This window comes from Lolium rigidum, chromosome 3, assembly GCF_022539505.1.
Source record: "Lolium rigidum isolate FL_2022 chromosome 3, APGP_CSIRO_Lrig_0.1, whole genome shotgun sequence".
NCBI lineage: Eukaryota > Viridiplantae > Streptophyta > Magnoliopsida > Poales > Poaceae > Lolium > Lolium rigidum.
The window spans coordinates 170,911,255-170,917,254 of NC_061510.1; positions in this window are offsets into that span (position 1 = coordinate 170,911,255).

The window sequence follows — 6,000 nt, forward strand, 5'->3', positions numbered from 1 at the left end:
GTATGAGAGTCTTATAACACTAAATTAAATCTGATAACATGGGGTAGAGGAGTAAGAACCGGGACGCAAACTTGAGCTTTCATATTTACCCCAAGAACTATCTAGCGGTGATTCGCAGGTAAATTCTAGCGGTAAGATTCCACAAGGAGACCTAGAAATACTTGAGGGATTTGGGGTGCATTTGAGGAACGCACGAACTGTAGCAGAAATTTTTAGAGGTGAAGAACTACCACCACCATTGATAGTTTTTGCGATGAAGAAATTCTGTTACCTCGATCAGGGAGGGGAAGGCGGAGACGCGGGGAGGATCGTACTTCCGAATTCGTGCCCTCTCACGCGCCGCCACAAGGAACAACTTGTACTCTGTCAAGACCCTGCCTGGCGCTACCTATACCAAGGCCTAGAGAGAAGCCCAAGCAAGGCCCAAGACCAGGAATAAGGAGCCGTGAGCCGTGAGCGAGGTTGGCCCAACAATCACTCCCCGAAAGCTAATACAAGCAGGAAGAGTAAGAGCATCTCCACTCGTCCCCCGACGAGGCCCCCGGCGAGCCTTTTTTCCATCCGGACGGCGTAATTCGGCCCAGTCGCGCCTCCGGTTCCTCGTTTTCGTCCGGATTTGAGCCTAAATTCATCCGGCGATCCCACGCCATCCCCGGCCCCCCGGGGAGCGCTCGGGGACTCCGGACGAAACGAAAGCGCGGGAAATGCCGAGCAAACTTCCCACGCGTCACGGTGGCCCCAACTTGTCGGCGAGAGAAACCGATCGTCGTCCTCATCGCATCGTCTTCCCGCGCTGTAAAGCCTGCCGCCGGTCTGCATTCGCCGGTCACGCGGCGAGTTAATGTCGTCGTCTTCCGCGCACGCATCGTCTTCCGCGCGCACTAAAGGCTGCCGCCGGTCAGCTCGCCGCGGACGCGTCGCATTCCACGCGGCATTTAATCCCCCGCACCAGCCACGCCTATATACGCCGGTCCGCTCGCCGCGAGGCGTACCCCGTGCTCCACTCTCCCTCCACTCTTCCTCTACTCTCCCGATGGCGTTCTACGACGACGACGGCGCATCCAACAACGGCTTCCCCCGCCGGTCGCTCCACGCGTGGGAGGGGCACCTCCTCCACCAGGCGGGGTACCCCTGCCCGCCGGACACGAGGCCTCCCGGAGGCGGCTGGCGGCTAAGTGCTGGCGGCGTACCAATCGAGGGCATCGGCGAGCCGCCGTCGGGGAAACGTCTGGCAGCCACGGCGCATGGCTGCCAGCTCGTCGTCTTCCGGATCGGCGTCGAGGTCATCCTTGGCGCCGGTGAAGAGGGAGGAGGCGACGTCGCCTTCGGCCGCCGGTGCGCGTCAAGAAGGAGCGGCGTCTCCGCCGACGACCGAAGGGCGCAGCAGCCGGCGCCCTCATCATCCGCGAACGGCCTTCCGCGCCGCGAGCGGCCGGAAGAAGACGAAGAAAGAGGCCGCCGCAAGCCAGCTCGCCGAGGAGGAGGCGAAGCGCGCGGAGGGACGCCGCGATGGCGGAGGCGATCGCCAGGTCGCCGCATGACATGGAGGAGGAGAAGCGCGCGGACGACGCCGCCCGGGCTGGGCCGGGCGCGGCCGGGAGCGCCGGGAGGCGGAGCGGCGGCGGCGCTGCCGGACACTGGCCGCCGCACGCCAACTCGCCACCCGCGCCGCTCCAACCGCCAACGACGATGTCGCGGCGGTACCGCCGTCCTGCGACACCTCCATCCGGCGTCGCTGTCCCCGTCGTCGACCTCGAGTCCTCCTCCGACGGCCGGGTACAAGCCATCCCCGGGCTGGGGAGACGCCGGCCGGGCGGCGGCAGCCAGGCCGCGCAGCCGAAGGCCAACGACGACGGCTCCGACGACGACGGCGGCGACTACACGGTGTTCTACCGCCATTTCGGCATGTAGAACGCCGTGTTTTAAAATTAGTGTTTGAATTCCCCTAGCCGAATTCGAAATATAGTCGAATTTGGCCTCTATGTACGAACTCCGCCCGTAATATAATAAATATCATTAAATTTAGTCTATATTCGCCCGTTTTTAGCCGTAGTTTGTCAAGTTTCCGTTTTTTAAATTCGCATCGTCGACTTCGCCTGGGCACGCGGCTGGGAAACTACTACTCTCCACGCCAAATCTTCCTCCAATCCGGACGAAAATTTCGTTGGATTTGGACGTGGGGAGCGCCAACGAGTGGGGATGCTCTAATGCTTTGAAAAACGCGTGATTCATTAAGCGAAAGATGCTAACCGAATAGTTAGAGATGCTGCAAGGATCATATAGCCTAATTGACTGCAAGTTGAATAAGCTATGACCCTCTTTAAATTGGTCCATTTTTTTTTTGATCCACTCTATCTATGACAAGTCGATCTAACCCTCAGGTGGTTAGAGAACATGCCAAGTGGATCTCTCCGCCACAGGTTCTGATAAAATCAATTGTGATGCCGCGGTGTTTAGGAATGGCCTAAAAGGAGCAGTAGGAGCAATGTGCAGGGATAATGGAGTATACCTCGGCTCCTCTCCGGTGATCTTCAATGGAATCTCTGATCCGGCTATTTGGAGACACTGGCACGTAGAGTCCCTAGCCTTGGCAAAAGATCTTGGTCTGAATTTAATTGTACTGTTTCTTCTGGTTGCAATGGGGTGGTGATGGACATTGCTGAAGGAACTCTAGGCACTAAGTCACTAACGCAGCTATCATAATGGAGATCAAAGCGAGGTCTACAAATTTTCATAAGTGTTCTTTTGTCCATGAATATAGGGTAGGTTATGTGCTTCGTAGTACAATTAAATTCAGACCAAGCTTTGCTGAAGGAACTCTAGGCACTAACGCCACAGAAGCCCGCTACCGCCGTCTTACTCGACTCCATCTTCAAGAAAGATCATCGCATTGATCTTGCCAGGCCTGCCATCGATGCTGCCACGGCGCCAGATGACACCACCATCCTGCGCGCGTCCATCACACTGCGTCCGTCTCCGACACACCACTGCACCATGCCGCAGAGACTCGACGACGCCGACACAGCAAAGAACACCGCTCCACCTCAGCACCACCACTGTCCGTTGTCTGCTCCAAAACGATGCCCCCAACAGGTAGAACGGTGATGCACGCCGCCATCGTCCAATCCGGGAGACCGGGTCTAGGTTTTCCCCTGGAGCAGCCCAGGCAAAGAACGCAGACTGCAGAGACAATGCCTTCAACAAGGTAACGACGAACATGCGCCGCCATCATCCGCCATGACTGAAGTCAGGTTCGGCTTTCACAGGAAGGTACACCTCACCATCGGGAGCTAGACGACGGATCGCGAGATCCGCCAAAGCTAGCCACACAACTAGCCGATCTCGTCCGGCGAAAGAGAAGACCACCACCGCCATGCCTAGAGTAGAAACTCCAGGCGCCCTCGTGCAGCGGAAGGGACACAAACGAAGATCGCACGCCGCTGCCCGCAGGAGCCTGCCCTTCCCCTCCGCCCGATCCCCATGGGGACATGATCAGATTGAAAGGAGCCGCTGCTGCATCTTGCGGCCACCGGATCCGTTGTGGCCGCCGTCCCTTCGCTGCACCGACGCCGCGGGAAGAGACGACGAGTGATGTCTACGGGAGCTTCTATTCTTGTAGACAGTGTTGGGCCTCCAAGAGCAGAGGTTTGTAGAACAACAGCAAGTTTCCCTTAAGTGGATCACCCAAGGTTTATCGAACTCAGGGAGGAAGAGGTCAAAGATATCCCTCTCATGCAACCCTGCAACCACAAAGCAAGAAGTCTCTTGTGTCCCCAACACACCTAATAGGTGCACTAGTTCGGCGAAGAGATAGTGAAATACAGGTGGTATGAATATATATGAGCAGTAGTAACGCAGCAGATAGTAACGTATAGAAACGAGTAAACAAGCAGCGATAGCAGTATTTAGGAACAAGGCCTAGGGATTACACTTTCACTAGTGGACACTCTCAACATTGATCTCATAATAAATAACTCTTTCTCATATGCGCTACATACACTCTTTTGTTGGATGACAAACACCAGTTGTTGTGTAGGGCTACAAGGGCACCTCAATGCCGGAATTAACAAGCTCCACAACATTCGATGTTCATATTTAAATACCCTTAGAGCATAATAGATCATTGCAAAATAAACCAAGAACTAACATAGCGCACACACTGTCCACATTACACTATGAAGGAGGAATAGATCACATCAATACTATCATAATGATAAATAACTCCACAATCTACAAGAGATCATGATCATAGCCTACGACAAGAACCACACGGTGCACACACTAGTCACCTTTACACCATGCGGGAGGAATAGACTACTTTAATAACATCACATGAGTAGCACACAACTAGTAGCGATACAAAGCTCATCATATGGATCTCAATCATGTAAAGCAGCTCATGAGATCATTGTATTGAAGTACATAGGAGAGAGATTAACCACATAGCTACCGAGTACAGCCCCGAGCCTCGATGGAGAACTACTCCCTCCTCATGGGAGACAACAGCGGTGATGAAGATGGCGGTGGTGTCGATGGAGAAGCCTTCGGGGGCACTTCCCCGTCCCGGCGGCGTGCCGGAACGAGACTCCTGTCCCCGGATCTTGGCTTCGCGATGGCGGCGGCTCTGGAAGGTTTCTTGTACCGTGGCTTTTCCGTGTCGAAGTTTTAGGTCAGGGACCTTTTTATAGGCGAAGAGGCGGAGTCGGAGGGTCAACGGGGCGACGACACCATAAGGCGGCGCGGCCAGGGCCTGGGCCGCGCCGGCCTATCATCCGGGGCCTGTGTGGCCCCCCTCGGCGACTCTCGGGTGTTCGGATGCTTTCGGGCAAAATAGGAACTCTGGGCGTTGATTTCGTCCAATTCCGAGAATATTTCGTTACTAGGATTTACGAAACCAAAAACAGCAGAAAACGAGAGCTGGCACTTCGGCATCTTGTTAATAGGTTAGTTCCAGAAAATGCATAAATATGACATAAAATGTGCATATAACATGTAGATATCATTAATAATGTGGCATGGAACATAAGAAATTATCGATACGTCGGAGACGTATCAGCATCCCCAAGCTTAGTTCTGCTCGTCCCGAGCAGGTAAACGATAACAAAGATAATTTATGGAGTGACATGCCATCATAACCTTGATCATACTATTGTAAGCATATGTAATGAATGCAGCGATCAAAACAATGGTAATGCCATGAGTAAACGAATGAATCATAAAGCAAAGACTTTTCATGAATAGTACTTCAAGACAAGCATCAATAAGTCTTGCATAAGAGTTAACTCATAAAGCAATGATTCAAAGTAAAGGTATTGAAGCAACACAAAGGAAGATTAAGTTTCAGCGGTTGCTTTCAACTTATAACATGTATATCTCATGGATAGTGTCAATGTAAAGTAATATAACAAATGCAATATGCAAGTATGTAGGAATCAATGCACGAGTTCACACAAGTGTTTGCTTCTTGAGGTGGAGAGAAATAGGTGAACTGACTCAACATAAAAGTAAAAGAAATGTCCTTCAAAGAGGAAAGCATCGATTGCTATATTTGTGCTAGAGCTTTGGTTTTGAAAACATGAAACAATTTTATCAACGGTAGTAATAAAGCATATGAGTTATGTAAATTATATCTTACAAGTTGCAAGTCTCATGCATAGTATACTAATAGTGCCCGCACCTTGTCCTAATTAGCTTGGACTACCTGATCATCGCAATACACATGTTTTAACCAAGTGTCACAATGGGGTACTGTTATCACCAGATTTTGGCCAAATCAGGAGATAGGCCGTAAGTGAGATGGGCTTGAAAGATATACACGTGAAGCATCTTTGAAGCGGCCTTGCACGAAGAGTTTGGGCTAAATGGCCCGTGTATACGTATTATAGTAGATCGCATCTTAGTTTAGAAGTTAGAGTTTTACCCGTGCACGGTTCGGTGCACGCCTGAATTAGAAAGTCCCCGGACTATAAATATGTATCTAGGGTTTATGAAATAAACAAC